At 44.1% G+C, this 19,879-nt stretch overlaps 1 long non-coding RNA gene across 3 annotated transcripts; it reads left to right on the forward strand.

Annotated features, from left to right (window-relative positions):
• The first annotated feature begins 17,448 nt into the window (after positions 1 to 17,448).
• LOC107054309 lies at positions 17,449 to 19,610 on the forward strand. Of its 3 annotated transcripts, none has more exons than XR_001468474.3 (3): positions 17,449 to 17,595; positions 17,682 to 17,772; positions 19,248 to 19,610. It is a non-coding gene; the product is annotated as an uncharacterized LOC107054309 (long non-coding RNA). The 3 variants fall into 3 exon arrangements; XR_006931255.1 differs by having other exon boundaries at positions 17,499 to 17,578; positions 17,652 to 17,772; XR_005862983.1 differs by having other exon boundaries at positions 17,499 to 17,578.
• Positions 19,611 to 19,879: the final 269 nt, after the last annotated feature.

Here is a 19,879-nt window from a genome sequence, read left to right on the forward strand (position 1 = left end):
AAAACAAACAAGGGCACTTTTAAAAACTCCAGAGTTAAAGGGTGTTTTTTTTCCTCCTCCACGAGCGATCCCCACGCGCAGTTAATGATCTCTTTCCCTTTATCGCAGGAGTTCAAGCTCTGGGGAGTTGGTGCCACTGCAGGTTTCAGTAGTCGCTTCCACTTTCCCTGTATGTGGCAGTTTCACATCTCCGCACGCCGGAGCGGTGCCGTCAGCTGATTTCCCTTCAGATGCTGCAGGCTCCCTCACTCCGTCTTCACGGTGGAAATCTCTGCGGCGTGCATTAGGCACTGAAATCCGCTCTGCGTTTATGCAACTCGCACGGTTTACTACCGGTGTCATCTCCTACCCCTTCATTCATTTCAAACCTGCTAAAGGAGGGGAATAAGAAGAGCAGAGACTTAAATAGGTGAGAATTGGATTGTAGCTAGGAATCCTGTCGCAGCAGAGAACGAAGAAAGAATTTGGGAATTTTCTGTCCCTTTTATTAAAGACATATTTCTACGTCATATTTTTAATGCGGTCTTTCTTACATATTAGCCTTTTAGGTTGCTGCAGCTGAGGGAGAGCCAAGCTTTTGCTGGGAAGAAATACAGACCTCGTGTTTTTTACCAGCTGAGGAATCTCTCGGTCCATACTGTGACACAAAACCTCTTCTTTCCCTCCGAAGGAGGGGAGTGTGGATGTCAGAGCTCATTTCCAAGGCATGCCACTGTTCTCAGGTGCTGATGGCTTGGAACCTGCCCAGGCAGAGAAAGCTCTCATGTTGGATCTCAGCTTTTGTGTGCAAGGGGTTAAAATTAAACAGATTTCTGTGCCGTTGCCATTGTTGCTGTAAGATACTTTGGTACGAGGTGAAGCCAGCAGCACCTCTTGGGAAATATCAAATGCTTCATGGAGGAAGGCCTAAAGAGGCCAATATCATGGCCCTCTTCCCATGCAAGTCCTTCCATTTATTTCAGAGACTGCTCACATGAGTACAGCCAACAGGGTCAGGCCTTTGTTTACACACAGTAGCACCTCTGAAGGCTAAAGGATGTCATTTGCAGTCATGCTGCCGTTTCACTTCCTACCTCTACCTCTGATTTACTGGGCAACCTTGAGTAAATCACTTAACCTCTCTAGGATCAAGTTTACCCAAGTGCAAGAACGTTGCGAGCCTCCAACAATATTTGCAAAGTGCTTTGCAGTCCATGGAGGAAAGATGCACTTGCAAATGATGGGTATAGCTGCTTTTAAGGAAATAAAGCTCAGTTTCTGTATTTAAACGTGTATCCCAGCTGCATGCCAGTCTCACGTCTGCACAAGAGTGGCTACGCACCATACTCTGCTACTTGGCTTCCATAAGGAAAATATGCAGGGAAACAGCTTGAAAGGGCATCTCACTCAACTGCCCTCAGGTCCCTTGATCTAGAGCTGCTTGCAGTCATTCTCTACAAAGTTTTATCTGGCATAGTGAGAGACCCATTCCTGCGGTTGCAGGCTGAAGCTGAACATGCACTTCCTAGAAGCAGTAGCCATGGTTTCTGAGCTACTTGCTTTCACCAACTACTCAAACGTTCACTGTTAGAAAACCTGGTCTGGGGAAGATTTTTCTGACTAGCAATGAAACAAATGATAGGGACTTTTGTGGTTATGACAATGCTCCCAGCTAAGGCAGAAATAGGAAATATATGAACAACAGGAACTATCCAAAAAAAGAGTTTGGGTAAAGGTTCACTGCAGTGAGAAAAGGAAAGGGGCTTCCTTTTCATCCGTTCTGGTTCTGCTTATCTTTTACTAGAGCTTGTTTTGAGTGATGAGGAAGTAGAACAAGAAATCCATTTGTTTTCCTCATGACACAGCAACATTCATAACCTAATAACTCAGAATAACATCCCTTCTGCCCTAAAGAAATAATCTGACAAAATTAAAGCAAGACTTTATGCAGAGGTTGTCCAAATCAGTAGTAAATTTCCACTCAATTGAAAGGGTTTCGAATAAAGCCTTCATGTGGGAGTCCAGCACACTGAAGCAACATGAGAAAACGTGGATGTGAATTCAGGACCAGGGTCTTATTTTCCTACTTTTTAATTACACGATGCCCAGCCAGACGGAGCCCTACATACTTCGGTGGGAATTTACAACGTGACAAAATAGGACCGAATCCTGTGGCACGTAAGGACACCTGGATCAACCTGCAGGCCCTGAGCCAACAGCTGATATGCACTGAGGAGCCATTTATCACTACGCTTTCCCCAAGAACGGATTCCTTTGCTGTGCTGCTGGCTCCAGCATGTTCAAAATACCTCCACCACCCTCTACAGTACGTTTTGCAACCCTCCGAAACTGCACTTTATTTCAGGGGTGCATACCCTGTGTCAGTAATTTCTATATACTTGTAGTTGGTTTTATAGCACTTGGTTACAGTAGGTAGTACAATTTGCCAAGAACCTGATATGAATGCATTTCATAACATGCTTTATATAATCCATTATTAGAGAACATTGCTGGATCTGTAATTATGTTTGCAAATGCATTTTATTGAGTTCTACATAAAAGCACGCAGTACTGAAAGCAGCTCTTAGGCTGCAGAAGTATATGTACTTTGCTTCTTTCCATATATTTCTTTTTTTCTGTATATTCAACAATAACAGAGAGGGAAGTACAGAGGTTAGTCTTGATTTCCTGTCAGACTCCGGCCCCTGACCCAAGAGTCCTTGAACCTGGGGACAGCCAAGACCTTCCCTGGAATCTCAGCACTATTATCTGCTTTCGTTCTAAATAGCAAAAGTGATTATGTGAATTCCGGCTTGAGACCTATCGAATCTTCAGGTCTCTCTTCTGTTCCTGATGCCACGTGAGAAGCAAAAATTATACGCGGTACAGGCTTACCTTTATTGCACAGGTAAGCTGGAATCTACTACACCTCGTGCTAAAAGTGTTCCATGCAGCCTGACTTCCCAGCTTGCTGTTGGCAAGGAATGAGCTGCGTGACACATCCCACACTGACAGTGAGTGACCAGCAGCTCTGGGATGGGAGCTGCCTGCGGCGCTTCTGACCCCACTTGGCTAAGTGCAAGGAGAGGAGCTTAGCCTCTCGCCTACAGATTTCCAAGAAAACCTCTCCTTTACGTTGTTAATTTGCAGGAGTCAGGCAGTTCAGACAGCAGCACCATCTCTTCTCATACTGCCTTTCCAATAAATGTCCTTTCAGTCAGGGTTGATTATTTCATCTGAAGCTTAAGTCCCAGACCATCCAAAGCCCTTACATACATACAGCAGCTGTACCAGTACGCTAATCTGCTGCAAGACAGTTATCTGTTGTGAACATAAAAATTACTGAATATGTTGAGTTTTTGTGCTTCTTTTAAATCTTGCATGGAAATACAGTATAAATATGGTACAAAGCTGGGAGAAGGTGAATTAATTATAGTTTGAGCCTTTTTCCATTTATGGTGAGCTTTCTCCTTCCTCCCCAGCCCCCGAGGAATTGCACTGTAAAACACTCTCTCTAATAGGTTTTATCTCATTCTGCCTCGCCTCCATTTTCTCCAGCTCCTCCAGCGAATATTTGTCTCTCCTACCTGCTGCCCAGTTAAATCAGCCTCGGAGGCAGTGACATATGCCAGATCGTGGGGGCTGTCACTTTAATTCCCTCCGTTCATATTTTTCTCCTCCTAGCGGGGTGCCAGGGGCAGATGTTTAGGGAAGGGACCCCTTTGCTGCCTGGCACACCGTTTCCTGACTTTAGCTGCTAATTACGGGAGTCGAAATCCTGGTCTTCACTGACAGTGCCCAGAGCTGAGCAGCCGGTTCCTCCCAGGTGCAGTTGAGTGCAGGTGCCAGGCATTAGGAACCAAATCCTGCACCCCAGCAGGGTGCTTCAGGAGCACCTCCTGCAGCTCCAACTCAGCCGTCTCCTCAAGGATCGAGGGAGCAGATGTCTCCTTTCCCTTGCACACCGTCGTGCTGCCCAAGTGCACCTAGCTCAGGCTTTGGGACTCAGGATACCCCTCAAAGCCCTTTCAAATCAATGGAAATCCCTTCATTGACTTCGTGTGGCTCTGACGGGAAACTCAACTTTAAAATCTCACTGGGCCAAAACCGCAGCCCCTGCTGGGCTTCTTGGAGGTGTCTGTGCTTCTTCTGCCAATTTGACTAGGAGAATACACTCTTTGCTGGCAGCTTCTATGGGGAGCTCTAGGGTTTCTGATGGTTTGCTAAAATCCCCCAGCTACATAAACTTTCCTCTGTTTCTGGCACCTTATGGAGCACCCAAATCTAAGTCTTCCTCAGGGCACGGGGAAGTTAAGGTTGAGCCAGATGCAAGCTTGATAGACCAAAATAACCATGATTTATTAGTGGGCTACAGGTTTGGGTTTTAAACTGATGTTTATCAGGAAAACCCTGGAAGGGGGAAAACAGTCAAATCGCTGATTAATGCAGGTACAATGGTGGAGGCAGCCAAATTCAAGCTCCTGCTTGGTGGGATAGGGTAAAACAGGCCACAGTCTCTCATTGCACAGCTGTCCCCCTACAGTCAGAGCTGGGGCGGCCCTTACACACTGCTGTCCTGAAAAAAAAGTAAGATTTTGGTATTCCCTTTAGGAAAGATACAGTTCCTAACACCATGCCTCTCTTTTCCAGCTAGAACTTAACACCATCACTAAACAGACAATGATATAACACACATTTCTATGTGCAAGTGTCCAGGGAGTGATAAATTGAAGGCTTGGGTTTTAGTTACATTAATAATGCATATAGAAATGCTATTTGAAAACAAGAAAGTGATACATTTTATGCTACGCAGTTGGTGGGGCAGGAATGGAAAGAAGAAATTTAGTTTTACATTTCCTTTGCAACGCTGGGTCAAGGTGACTCCTAGCATAAGCTGGAACAACCCCACCGGCAACCTCCTACACACCTACCTCATACAGCTCCAGCTCCTCTCCCCAGCTTAGTCATCTCTCCAAGCTTATTGTAGGGGGAGAACTGGGAGAGACAAGGCACTGAATTGCCTGTCCCCTCCCTAGGATGGCCCGAGGCATGACATGGGGACTCTTTCCACTCTTTTCGTCCTGATCGGAGTCAAGTATTTCAGTGGGAAAACCATGCCTAGGGATGTAGTTGTAAATCATGGAAGGAAATGGCTGGGGCAGAGCTCTCCGTTTGCTACTACTCAAAAGAAAGAGAGCAAACCATTCCTACTGAACTGAACTTCAGCGACCACACAAACTTTACATAAAGCCAGTGTGTGAATGTTCACGTTGCAGCATGAGTTGGCTCAAGCTGTGCTGGTACGAGATGGCAGAGCAGAGGCATTTGCATTCTGCACGTTCAGGGAGTGCATGCCTCACTCTGCTCGTTGGCTCTGCCTCTTTTAATGAGTTCTCGATTCACCCAGAGAATGAAGATTCCTAGCATGAAGACAACTGGGAAACAAACCCGGAGAACACCGCGCTTTGCAAGGACTGCTTGCACATGCAGTTGCATTTACTGGTGGCTGTCGTGACAGAAAATTGCAGCGGTGCACTTAGGGCTATTTCTCTGAGATGTGAACAGAGCATTGCTTAACAAGGCAAGGGGACAAGCTTCCCAGTGTCCCATTGTGGTGGCAATTAAATAAGCCTCTTAGCCACATGTGACTGCGCCTTAGGAAATTAGTGTGATTCAGAATAATTTGGGTAAAGGAAAATATTCCCTTAAAGGATTCTGCCTGGGCTCCTCTGAGCGTGGAGGGTGGGAGAGGAGTGCTTCCCAGCCCTTGTGCAAAGGTGAACTCTGCCCAGAAAGAAGAAATTCGAGCCCACTGCAGCCACCTAAGGGCATTCCACGAACCAAAATGGAAAACTAATTAAGAGGGTGAATCATTTTCTGAGACTTACTCAGTTTTGCACAGCTTCAGTTTTTGTCTTTTCTGTCAGTGGAGAAGCTCTTGATCCAAACCAGTGTTTATAGCCACGTTTCCATAGAGCCCTGGCGTGCACAGCCAACTTGTGCGAATGACCTGCAAGACCTGTTTATAGACCTCCATTACAGAGCCTCTCATTTTCTTGGATGATTATCATAGGTGTCAAATAAAGCTAGATTACCTGTTTTATGTCTTAGAATGATAAGCAAGCCAAAGCAAGTCATTTGGCTCATGCTGTTATACAGGTATACCTAGATATATGCACACATACATTATTTCAAACACTCAAGGCAATCTTACAGCCTTTCTTGTTGAGATGTCGAAATCTCTTCATTTTACCAAAGTGTTCCGCTCAGTTGGGTGATGTTGGCATCTCAGCTTCTCTGGTTGACCTGCAGAGATACTTTGCAAGATTTGAAAGAGAAAAGGGTGGCTCAGGCAAGAAGCCCTTCTTCCAGAGGAGTGATGTGGTCTTCCCCAATGGAAGGGATGTCTCACCCACGACAGAGTTTGGTGCCTACAGTGGTTATAGGAGGTGAAGCGTGTGCTGACAAAGCTTGTTGCTGGGAAGCTTATAAATGATTCCTGGCACTACAGTTGGCAGTGGCCAGTGTTACCAGTCCTACCATTGCGTAACATCTGCACTTTACCACAATCACCAAAACAATCAAATGAGAAGAGCATGCTAACGCTTGTTGGAGAATAAACTCAGCAGTCACTCTAACATCACACACTTTTTCAGCCGGCAGCTCCACCTCCTTCCCCTCCTCTGGCTGGGATGAGTGGGCTCCACCGCTGGTACCTGGAGCCCCACCTTCCTGGGTGCGGTGAGCATGGAGCCCTGCTTCCCCTGGGCAGAGATGTGCTAAGGCTTCGGGATGCGCTGACTCAGTGATGCAGGGCTGATTGCAAGTAGCAGTTTCAGCCAGCCAGCCAGCTCTAGCTCGCGTATAATATGCGTTTACCAACAAACAGACACAACCACAAGCTTCTTTTATAAATGGATTTCAGAGCCTGGACAGCAGAGAGCTGGTTCGGGCTAAAGACTTGCAAAGTGCAAATGAGGGTACGTGGGAGGCCTGAGCAACGATGGCCTTTGCGCTCCCACAGCTTGGGTCAGCTAAATTCGCAGCGAAGCCCCATTCCTCAGCATAATCGAGAGATGCTCGGAGGCTGCTCTAATTAAAGCAGATTGCCACAGCCCCGGGGAAGCTGTTACAGGAAATGGAGTTCAGTTGGACCTAGGAAAGCTCTAGGAAAACCCCCCTTCTCTTCCACCTATTCTAATATGTTAATTTATGCCCTTGAAGGATCCACTTCTCAAAGGGACACCCAAAAAGTCAATAGAGCCAAGTCCCTGCAGGATAAGCTCCAGACTGCAGGATTTCTTACAAGAGGCTCAAGAACTCACTTGAGAGCAGTGTGCTCTCTTTCACGGAAAAGATGTTCTAGCTGACATGCTCCTCCTCTCAAAAGCTGAGGCAATATCCCTGAGAAGAGAGGGTGTCTCTCGCATAGACAAGCTATTCAGAGATTTCTGGGCCTGGTCCAAAATCAATTGAAGTACATGGCAAGACTTTCCACTGATTCCAAAGAGGTTTGAATTAAACCCAAACGTCAAAGCCAACACCATAAACTCTGCCTGGGAGCCAATAGGCAGCCAAGCGCCGATTCCTCAGCATCGGTGTCATGTGCTTACAGCACGATACTCTGCTTACTCAGCAGGCAGCTCGCATTCGGCACCGGCTCCTCGTTTCCCCGTGGGTTCAGCTTCCTTTGCTGCATTGCAGCTCTCAAACCCAGGTAACAAAATGTGGTCACAGCACTGAGGTCTATAGCCATGAGGAAAGGTCACGGCACTCGCCGCCGTGCAGAGGCAGGGTGAAAAAAAGGGCAAAAATCAACAAAACAAGAAAGTTCCTATATACAAGGAATGGGGTCTCTGAGCTCTCAGCCAATTATGTTAAACAGTGGAAAAATCTTTATTCTCCCACAACCAAATGGAACAAAATGATGACACAATGGCCTCAGTGCTTTAATCAGCAGGACAAGTCAAGCCTTTTATTCCTTTGTATATTCCAGTCAATGGAAAGTTATTGCTTAATTAACCCCCTTGAATGAATACCTGATAATTAATAAACCCATATACTGTACCCCAAGGCTTTGAGTTTAAGAAATCTCTTCTGTTCAAGTATGAAAAAAGAAAACATGCTGAACTAATGGGAAATAATTCTGGTAGAAGGCAAACCAATTAGGATTAGTGAATTCCATTTCATTTAAAGTTCCAAGATAGAGAAGTAATTTATCTAGTAAATTAATAGTGTTAGTGACTTTCCTAATATATTAGCAAGTCTTTCGTATCATATTAGTGAAAACCAAGCTGGCTAGTACAATAAAAGAGTTATTATAAAGGTATGAAGGTTACTAATGTGATAAGATTTTTTGCATCCAATTAGTATTAAAAAAAAAAAGCTGCTCCAAAGTGGACTTTTATATTTATTTATATGATTACACAGCCCGCTACAGAGGCCACAACTTTTATCTCAGCAAATTACTAACTCCCCTCCCAAATTTCGAGCTACTGTATGTTATGTTCCCATGCAAAACTGCATGTGTGCTTGTATCTGTAGATCTGCATGCATAACTGACCCAGATTATTTGGTCTGGCTGCATTGTGTTCAGCACAACCCTACAGTGGTTTTGCATTCTCCTAACCTTGGATCAGCTAGAGACTGGTCTAATCAGATACAGCAGCCTAAAGGCAAAACAATTAAGCTGAAATTATCATATGGAATCAAGCCAATGCTCCATCTTGTCTGGTATCCTGTCTTCATCAGTTGCTATATCCTCCCACCTTCTCTGGAAGAAGGTGAAAAATACCTGCTGCACTGAGCTGATGGAATAACCTACTCACACAGGCATTCTTCAGGACTGAACCACACTCCAGCTTCCCGAACGAAACCGTCCTTGCTAAAACCTGAGCTATAAACTTTACTATTATAATACAAACCCATGTAACTACACATGCTGGTACAAATCTATCTATCTATCTATAAAATTAAAAAAAAAAAAAAGACAAGAATCAAAAAGTGCTTTTACTACATTTATTCACCCACTGTTGCAAAAATGGGCAAATTTTTGTGCCTGCATATATTTAATCTCACTTATTCTAACCAGCAGTTTATAAACAAGGCTTTGCTGGGTGTTTGTGTACAGTCCTTGGAAAGAAGGCTTTCAGATTGTCATAAAACTCCTTCTTACCGGGTTGGCAGTAGAACTGTACAGAATCAGAAACCTGCACAAGGGTGCTTAGAGCACAGTTGTATCAGAGATTATAAATTGTGCTATTTTTCATCTTTGAAGTTCCTGCAAGAGTAATTTTCCTAGGTAGATCAAATTAGTAAAGTAGAAACAGATGCAGTTGATTGTCCATGGCTCAGGTAGAGGTATGGGTGATAAAGACTGATCACGGCCAATGGAAGCTAATGAGAGAAGATGTATTCCTGCACATTCCACCAAAATCAGAGCTGTGACTGATTCGATTCATTTCACATCCTTAAATCACTAGAAATTGTTCTAGTCTGGTTTTCAGACTTGGGCCCTGTTATTTCACCCCACTGAAAAACACAGCATCTCATACACCAACTGGAACTCTGCCTAACTTGGCAACGCTCGCTCCTCCATACGCCCAAGCCAGAGAGAATACAGAGCAGTCAGAGTCAGCACAGGGAAAAGTTGAGCTATATGTCAGAGTTTATACTGACACATGAGTGGAAGGAGCTGAAAAGATTAGAATAAATTCCACCCCAGAAGACAACACGCATTTCTTTTTTTTAAGCCCCCTCCCATAAATTCAGGCCTATAAATTCTCCTATGCGTTCAATGGGAATTGCTGGTAGAATGCAACCTGAGACTTTTAAGGACATTAAAAACTGCATGGTTTTCTGCAGCAGTCACCATGAGCCACCACTGAGACGAGTGCCACAGACAAATTCAGTTCAGAACCTGTACCTCCTCCAGTGTAGGACAAGTAACTATGCAAGCATAGGAACAGGTATATTTAACTTCATGACTCATTTATTGCCCTTGTGGGGGTGGGAAAGGATCCCGCATCATCAAACCACACTCTTAAGCATGTAAGCAGCCAAACTTTTTTTTTTTTGTGTGCCTCTTTTTGAAACGTCAGATTATGATCACATCTGGATTGAGACCATAGCAAAAAAAAAAAAAAAAATAGAGTCATTTAAATTATTTCAAAGGTGGAGTCAAAAAGGAGTAACTGGGAACCACGTAGGAGATGGAAGAGCAAGGAACTCAGAGAGTAAAACAGGAATCCAGAAGGAAATTCTGGATTCCTAATGAAGAGAAGTTATAACACAGGGATAAGGCTGGGACTGAGGCTTGGGCCATGGTAACTGGCGGTGAAGATTTAAACAGATGGTGAAGGAGCCTGAGGTCAACCGTGGCACCAGTGGAGCTGCTGAAAGAGCAACTGGAGATGGGGAAAGATTACTAGAGAATGAAGAGTTATGGATGCTTTAGGAGGAAAAAAAATGACTGACTGTCAAACCAGCACATAAAATAAGACAGCTGAAGAGCGAGGTCATGGGAACAAGCAGCATGGCTGTGGGGGCTGGGGAAAGCAAGAACACTCATAGGAAATCAGACGATGATTTGATAAGGGAAATTCAGATTCAGAGGTCAAAGAGGAAGAAGTTGGTGAAAAATAGGTCAAGGGAGCAGCCTCCCTTCATTATTTTGCTCTTCAAACCTTTAATTTAACAGTTGCTAATGACAGACAGTGCTCAAAATGACATTTGTATTACCCTTCAACCCTGATGTAAAAATAGGCATAATCCTGTTTTTGCGATGATTAATGCAGTGTGAAAAAGATAATTAAACAAGGCCCGGTGTACTTTTGCTTTCTATGCCTCACTGCTACCTTCAGTGGCTCCTGCTCAATCTCCTTGAAAATCTATTAGACTGGTGCCACCATTTTATCACTTTTCCTGCATTATGCTAGACTTGTCCTCCCCGGGTTTCAGACCAGCAGCAATTCCTCCGAGGAACAGAGCAAGGATGAGAGCTGTCTCCTACCCATGTGATTACATGACCTTGATGTAAATTTCAGCACATAAAGGTTTTACAGGTAACGCTTACTCTTAATTACCCACTTTGTGCAGTAATAGCAACTTCTACCCCTTCACCTGGTTAGAAAAACCTTTGGCAGCCACTGAAGGTGGTTCCACTGAAGGTGATGCACTTCACCAGCTCACAGTTACCATCTTATTTCTGAGAAATAAGCACAGGAGGTGATGGGGAGACAAAGGTGCTCTGGAAACATTAATACTCTGCAGGAGATATTTGCACCGATGTTAAAAATAAAGTTTTCGAAGTTCTGCTTTGGAATTTTATCTCTATTTCTACTTTTATTTTCTAAAAGAAAAAAAAAAACTTAAAAAAAGAAAAACAAAAAAGGCACCAAATGTCTGAAAAGAAATTTATTTTTTTCCTGAGGGCCCATAAATTTGGTGGATTTGATCCCAAACGAATTGTAGACAAACGTCAGCTTACTCTTGATATCATCAGAAATGGATTTTCTTCCTTTGTGCTGCCCCATACATAATCAAATGCATATTCAAAACACATAATGCTCTGCTATTTTAAAATTATTGCTTGATCCTATGGCTGTGGAAAAGCAGTGGAGTCAGCCAGTGTCTCCTTGGGGTGAATCAGCAGCAGAGGCAGGACTGGAACTAAAGACATTGCAATACCTCCCTCTCTTCTTCCAGTTCCCAAAGCAATAAAACCCTTCTATGCTAAATTAGACTATTGATCAGTGGCTACCATTCCTAATGGACATCCTGTCTCTCATGTCTGGGATTAGGATGTTCTTTCTGCTGCTGGATAATCTTAGTACTGCACAGTTGCTCTTTCTCTGCTAATTACTGACTGTAAGAAGAAAGATCTCCTGGTTGCTTTCTGTAAAATATCATCAAAGAGGATCACGTGAGAGGAAATAGCAACACCAATTTGCAATCTACTGCTATCTGATCAAGTTTGAGCTAACTACCAGGTATGTATTTTCTTTTCCATGAAGCGACATTACATCATTAAACCACCATCTGCAACATGTTATGAGACATGTTGATAATTCAAGCTATCATGTCATAATATTCATTAGGGAAAAAAAAAAAAAAAAATCTTTCTTCCTGCTCTGGTGACGGTCAAAGGGTAAGCATGAGCAGAAAGTCAGATCTACCAAGTTTCTGAAAAAGTACCACAGCCTGAACATCAGCACCACATACAGTCTAGGTGGCCAAGCTTCAGTAGGGGTTGCCCCAGCATGACCGAATTTAAGCACTCTGCTTACATGAGAAAAAGGGCAAGATGTTCTTTTCCCTGTGACTTGACACCCACACATGTTCTCACACAATGACATGGGCCCGACTCACACGCTCAGTGAATCCTGCATTTTGGCCCAATTTCCCCACTTCTTGGCCCTTTCTCGGGGCTGCCAGGCAAGGAAGGTGACAGAAATAATAGCAGAGAGCCTCGATACTTCCCTACCCCTTCCAGACATCATCATCTTAAGGCAGTTCTTAGAGATCCTTTATCGTTTTGGTCAAGGAACAGTACCACAAATCAATTATTTTTTTAAGCTCAGCTGTGATCCATACATTGTTATGATGAGACCAAGGGCATTTGTAATCCAGCCCACTGAAATCTCCCAATTTTGCACACAACCTTTAGGGGCGCACCTATTCTATTTTCACCCAGCTTTCTCCTAGACTCAAAACACCCATTAGCAAGTCAGCATCCCACGCTACATCCCAGCAGCCAATTTGTGTGCTACTGGATAGCACAGAGAGAAAAACATCTCTCTGCCAAATATACCCTAAACTGCATCTTGCTAAACGTCAAGCACCGGTGGTGAATTAATAGCCCTGACATACAGATGGAACAGTGGACATATTTGAGAGTGCTGCTAGCACCCTCTGCCTTCTCTGAGGTCCACAACCAGTGTCCAAATGGACGTCAAGGGAGAGCCTTCTACTCTTTAAGTGTAAGCTGTTTTCTATTGTATCACGGTTTGGAACTCAATACGCAAGATGTACTATGGCATTGTGAGATAGTGACAGCTGCTGAAGAAATGCTGTGTTATAAACATTCAACGATGCAGTGAACTGGCAAATCCATATGGCTGGAAAAAAACGAGAAGGAGGAAGAAGAAAAAAGTATTTCAGATTATTTCTGAACAAAGTAGGCACGTGGTAGTTTGCTTCAGTTTACAGGCCCTAATGGCAGCTTTAATGAAAAAAATGAAGAAATGATTATGTATGCACAGACACACACACATACACACAGGTATTTATATTTATATAAATGTGCACTTCAGCTGCTGCTGTTATCCTAGAGATGATCTGCATGTGGCTGGAGAAGCAGAGGTGATACTGTCCTACAGCACCATACCTCTGTGTCTCACCTCGTTGGGCTCTTTGGCTGAGCAAGCTGTATCTTGGCTTGTCAGGGTACCACCTCCTCCAAGCGTCCCCCTGAAACCCATGTGCAGCCTCCCCCTCCCTATTCTGTGCAGACAGATGATTTCCACACGTATGTACACCAGGGAAAGATCAATCCCTCACTTCTGCAGTGTTGTAAGTTATGGAGGATTCTCTGCGTGTTAGAATAAATGAGCGTGGACAGGATGGACGTAGGACATCGCTGAGGGAGACCCCCAAACCACATGGAAATGTTTATACAGCTTAAACATGCCCTCATAATTGATGGATCTCAGCAAGCATACATGTCCATTATGTTTAAAAATGCTGATAAATCCAAGCCCATGACACATGCTTCTTAGGAAAGCAGCTATTGTGCATTATGGCTTTTCAAAAAACTGAATGAGGAAATGGAAACTCACAGCCACGTCAGTCCACATTTCCAAACCTGGCTGCCACAGCTTTCTTCCCACTTCTGAACGTGAGATCCTAACAAAAGTGGCAGTCTCACAAGTTCTGTATGCTAACGACAACCATCCAGCTCCTTCTCAGTCCAGCTATTTTTGCCGGGATCCTGAGCGTAAGATTAAAAATCCCAATTTTGTCATGCAGGTTTGAACTTGCAGCCCAAAGAGCAGCTGGAAACAGGAGCTGAAGCCCGTGAGTCTGCTCTTTTGTATGGCACTTTTCCATCCACCTTTAATCAATGGTGTCTGAGAAATGAGGGCTCAACGAGAATGCAGTCCAGCGCTGGCAACATTTGCCTATGCTCCATAATCATCCTCAGATTTTTATGGAGAGTTTTCTCCCCAGTGATTTTTTCCTTGTCATTTAGTGCCACTATTTCAGATTTCCCCTTGCCGACCTGCTGGAGTGTAATCAGTGCATCTATATAGAGTATGAGAATATATTTGGAAAGCTTATTTCCAAGGGCCATTGGTGATGACTAACATTTTTACGCTGCACAAAAGAAGAGAAAATAAATTTAGGAGTAGCAAATAGAGCCACTGTGTTATTTCCTTCCCTGTAAATAAATAACTGTAGCACTTATATTCCAATTGAGGAGCTGGGTACCAAGCATCTTTGTGGGGAAGGCACTATTCAAACAGCCATAAACGTTCGCCCAAGACATTGACAATGAAGGCTTAAGACAGCACAAATTATAGGGAACATGAAAGAAGCCCTGCTTCCCTTGAAGACACCACCTGTTTAAGCACCTGGGAAAAATTATTCATAGCACTTCACCACTACACAGACAATAAAGATCCTATGGAAATGTCTTTGTTTAAAATCAACATTTATGGCTCAGATTTCACAGAAGTGTATGTAAATCCTAACTGATGCAACCAATGCAAAATGACGTCTTTAAAAACATGGGCCCTGCATGCCAGGCTTCAGAGCAAGCCAAACCATTTCAGCTTTAGATTCTCCTATTTCAGGAACAGAGACCTGAGACCACAATTACCCTTTTTTTTCTTTTTCATCTTCATTCTGGATTGCTTCACCTCAGTAAATACCTCTACGAACTTTTCTTCCCCCTGTATAGGAACTGCCCTCCCCAGCCAAAGAGCCATTAACCAGAAAATAGGAGCAAACCCCACTGGCATTCACCCAGCACAGCTGCTCAGTTCCGTGCCCTTGTTCAAGTCACAGGAGACCAGATCCTTTAAAACCCAGCAAACCCTCTACGTTGGGGCCCTTCCCTTCCGTGCAGGTGAGTAATGGCTGTATGCAGCAGGGGAAGGGGGACGGGCACAAGGCTCAGCCACACGTGAACCCAGGTGATGCGTGTACCTAGCAAGCACATTCATTTCCCCATGCCATGCCTATCTTCCTTATCTGCAGAAGGCGAGCTGAAGTATTGCACATCATGCTGGATCACAAGTACAATCTAAGAGAGTTATGATGCTTCCACAGAAGTTTAAAATATTGTGTTTAAGAAGTACTGCATAATTTGATTTTGAACTATAAACTTTAACATTACCTGACACTGCTTTCATCTGTTTCAGTTTTGTTTAAAGACATTTTGAAACCAATTAATGGACTTCCTTCGGAGATTTCATATTGACTCTTTCATTACTGGTGCTTTTTGTGAATAAATATTTCACCAAGGAGGAGAAAGCTTTCAGGTACATTTGGTTAAATCACCGTGTGGCAGATATGTCAAATTATCCATATGAGCTTGGAAGGTGTCTCACTGCATAGGGCTGCACACTCCTTAGGTGTAAATGACTCACGTGTTACTGAATGCCAAGAAGGATGCAGTCATAGAATCACAGAAACATTAAGGTTGGAAAAGACCTCTGAGATCATTCAGTCCAACCATCTGCCTACCACCAATAATGCCCACTAAACCATGTATCTAAGTATCACATCTCTTTGGTTCTTGAACACCTCCAAGGTTGGTGACTCCACCACCTCCCCGGGTAGCCCATTCCACTACTCAACTATTCTGGCTCTGAGCCAGATTTTTTTCCACTTACACATAAGGAACAACACCGTGGGGTCAATTGTGAGTAAAGATTCCTTGTCTCCTTCCCAGCCATCAGCGTAGTAACTCATCCTTTACCATACAGCACAGGAGCGTACTGTGGTGGAGTTCACACTTTTCAAAACACTTACTTCAGTCACATAGGAAACCTGATAACTTTTATTTGCTTTCTAATCTCAGGAAAATACCAGGAACTGTCCTCTCCCCACCCCCCACTTCCTTTAGAGAAACCCCAACAGTTTTCACAGAAATAGGAAATGACTGTTACCTTTAGGCTTGTGGGTTTTTAGGTTATAGGCTTCTTTGTTTTCTGTTTAAAAACTTGACACTTCCATTTCTTTCTGTTTGCCTCCATCTTCCAGCTCTCTTTGAACCCCCTCTTTTCTTTCAGGTATGCTTATCACTCAGCGTGCTTCAGTTACCATGAAGGAGATGCCAACAGCCAAGACCTTGAAAGAGACACAGGAAGGAGTACAGGCACATTCTGGTATTTTTATGACTGGAGAAACTCTCTACTGTGATCCCTCTTGAACACTGCCTCCCCACAAAGAGGAGGGCTGGTGAGGGGCTCTTGTCCTGGCCAGAGCAAAACTCCGGCCTCTGAGGGCAGGGTGAGTGGGACTGTGGGGGGCTGGGGATCCGTCCATGCCAAACAGGAGGCAGTATGGAAGTATGACACAAGAAGCTGCAGCATTTTAGAATTGTTTTTCATCTTTTTTTTTTTTTTTTTTTTTTGGCCTATGTAAAAATCAGTCCTTAGAATACAACCAAAGAAATCACGCAGCGGTTTAATATTCCTTACAGTGCCTGTGTGGGCGATTTTCATACTCCCTGGTTGGGGATGCAATTTGCCCCAACAACCATTGTGGCTGCTTATTTTTCCAAGTGAATGAAAACACAGCTACAAGTAGAAGTTACGGCAACCACTGCCGCCTCATTTACCTCTGCAGTCAGGTTTCTACTGGCACAAGTGCTCAGTTATATACAGGAAATGCAATTGCAGGTGCAAAACTTGAAGCTCATGTTTACACCCACCAGCGGGAGGCTCACCTTCTTAAATGTATCTGTTTATGTGCAAAGCGCTGGAGAAATTGCCATAATAATATCTCCAGCGCATACATGAATATTACAGTGCTCCTTCTGCAGAGAGGAAAGTTAGCATGGGAGGAAAGCACATCACTCCAGGTCACAGCAGTGCAACAAAAAAGCTTGTTGGGAGTTCCTACCTCTTCCGGCTTAAGATCAAGTCTGCTTCTCCATTTTAACTTGCTTTTCCAAATAATTAAAAACTCTCTAAAAACCCACAAGAAGCATTAGTGAATATACTCCACACTTGTTTGTTCTAACAGTTGCCAGAAGGTCTTTCGGTCTCCTTGTCATTTTGCACTTTACGACCTAAGTAACACCGATATTTATTGCTCATTTTCATTTCGCTCTTTGAAGACCAATCCACTTAATGATCAGAAACCTCACACAATTTAGCAGATAACATCACTGCAGAGACTTGTTGGGAAGCTTTAATAAGTAAAATGAATACTAAGAGGTGGGCCGGGGTGATTGTTGTGTTTTAATGCTAGATGATAAGAATCAGAGTCATACCTGCTCATTCTTGCTCGGCGATTACAAACTTGGAGCATTTCAAGTGGACACAAATTTCGGGCCATGCTGTTCCAGTGACTACCTCCAACACCTGTAAGACAGGCATTATGGTAATGATTCCTGCCCTTGCTGTCACTTGTACTCATTCACATGGTTTCTCACGCAGCAGGCGAATCCTGTTACCTCTGACCTGCAGGTGGGAAACGCACCATGGCCCGGTCCCAGCATCCCTCCTCCAGCCTTTCCACTGCTGGGATCAGATCACTTTCGAGCTGAACATCGCACAGGTAGGCTGCAACGGGCTGGCACAGGGCTATGGGAATGTGAATCACAGAATGGCATGGGTTGTAAGGGACCTTAAAGGTCATCTAGCTCCAAGCCCCTGCTGTGGGCAGGATGTAAAGTGCTTGTAGTGTTAAAGCGCATCCAGAGGAGGGCCAAAAAATGCTCCAAGGGATGGGACACTTCTCCAGCAGGGACAGGCTGAGAGAGCTGGGGCTGTTCAGCATGGAGAACAGAAGGCTCTGGGGAGAACTGAGAGTGGCCCTTCAGTACTTAAAGGTGGCTGTCGGGAAGAAGGGGACAGACTCTTTAGCAGGGCCTGTTGTGACAGAACAAGGAGAAATGGTTTCAAACTAAAAGAGAGGAGATTTAGGCCAGATATAAGGAAGAATTGTTTTACAGTAATAGTGGTGAGGCACTGGCACAGCTTGCCCAGAGAGGTGGTGGAAGCCCTCTCCCTGGAGACCTTGAAGGTCAGGCTGGATGGGCTCTGAGCACCTGATGGAGCTAATTTCAGAAGAGTTGGACTAGATGGCCTTTAAAGGTCTCTTCCAGCTCAAGTGGTTCTACGATTCTATACTGCCCAGATGTTAAATTTCTGGGTATGCAAAACTCCTACAGCATGGGATCCCCATCACAGCAATGGTAATGCTGCCAGTGCCTGTGCTGGCACCACACTGCAGTATTCCAGATAACAGAGCTGATTAAAGGGAGCATCGTGGGGTGTCAAAGGGAAAACAGTCCTGCCAGCATACACAGGCGGAGATACTCGGTGACTTGTTCAAGGTCACACAGGAAATCTGCAGGGGAACAAAGAGGAGAATCTGGTTCTTCCTAGTTCCTAGTTCATGCCCCAACAGCTGGCCCCAGCTCAGTGACACATGGATATGTGCCTTTAGTCCCACTGCAAAATACTTCAAATTGCAAACTTCCTACTGTCCTCTGAGAGTGCTTTATTTGTGGAAACTTTAAAAAAAACCAGTCATTCTATAATGGCTATGGAAAGTTGTTTTCTTGTAAAATTGTAAATAAAGCAGTATTTATATTATTGTTATAATCTTTCTGGTCCTCAGCGACAGGGTGACCCCCGTTGGTGTAAGGAAATGGAGCAATTCATGAGTAATGGACCGTTTCCTGACATGCATATGCTGCAGCCCATCTTTTGTTCTCGGATCTTCAGGGACTATCTCTTATCATAGGTCTCTCCCCCTATGGAGAAATGCTTGGAGATTGCTTTAGGTAACACAGCAGTGGGTAACTGTCAAAGCCAGCTTAAATTAAGGGATCTTTTCAGCAGTTCTGAGTATGCCATTCGTAGACAACTGCAGGGGTAAATGATTTAACTCACCTTCGAAGAGCTTTAGGCTTAGAAATGCTTGGGTTTCAGGCCTATCTCACAAATAGGGACCACCACCTTGTTGTCATGAGCACCTGACACTCCCATTGGAAACCACGGGGCTCCGTTTTATGATCTTTGCAGGAAATACCACTTTGAGGGCTGAATTCATGACCGAACAGAGAAGGCCAAACCCTTGCTGTTGCCCTGTGCATCAGGGGATGTCCACCTCTTCTACACAAACAGATGGCACTGGAACAACGGGTCTCTTCTCTGTGCACGAGGCTTTGTGGATGCTCAGTTCACAGCGAGCATAAGGCAAAGTAAAACCAGACTGAAAACTTTCATTACCCAGCGATGCAAGTCACAACGGCAGGGTTAAATCTGTTTCTATTTAGACGATATCTGGAACAGCGTTTTATTATACAGCCTGTAAAGCACTGCCTGTGCATGGGTGGAAAGTACATTGTCTCCTTAAATAAAGAACTGGGGCCGGATTGTTTGGCACTTTCTTTTTTTCTTCTTGTTTTTGCTTTAACCATAAACACAAAGTAACCATTTCTCCATAACATTGAACTCTTTGTGGCCTTCCTAGAAACAATAAAAGCACCCAAAAATAAACAACTACTTAGAATAAATATTAACTCGGGGACCTTTAAAACATGAAGAAAGCTGTCTCCGCAATATCGTCTCTTCCCTGATAATGCAAAAGCCACCCCATGGGGTTTAATACCCAGGGATTTCAAGGCTTCAGGGTGTCTTATGATGCTCACTCC

This window comes from Gallus gallus, chromosome 11, assembly GCF_016699485.2.
Source record: "Gallus gallus isolate bGalGal1 chromosome 11, bGalGal1.mat.broiler.GRCg7b, whole genome shotgun sequence".
NCBI classification, from domain to species: Eukaryota; Metazoa; Chordata; class Aves; order Galliformes; family Phasianidae; genus Gallus; species Gallus gallus.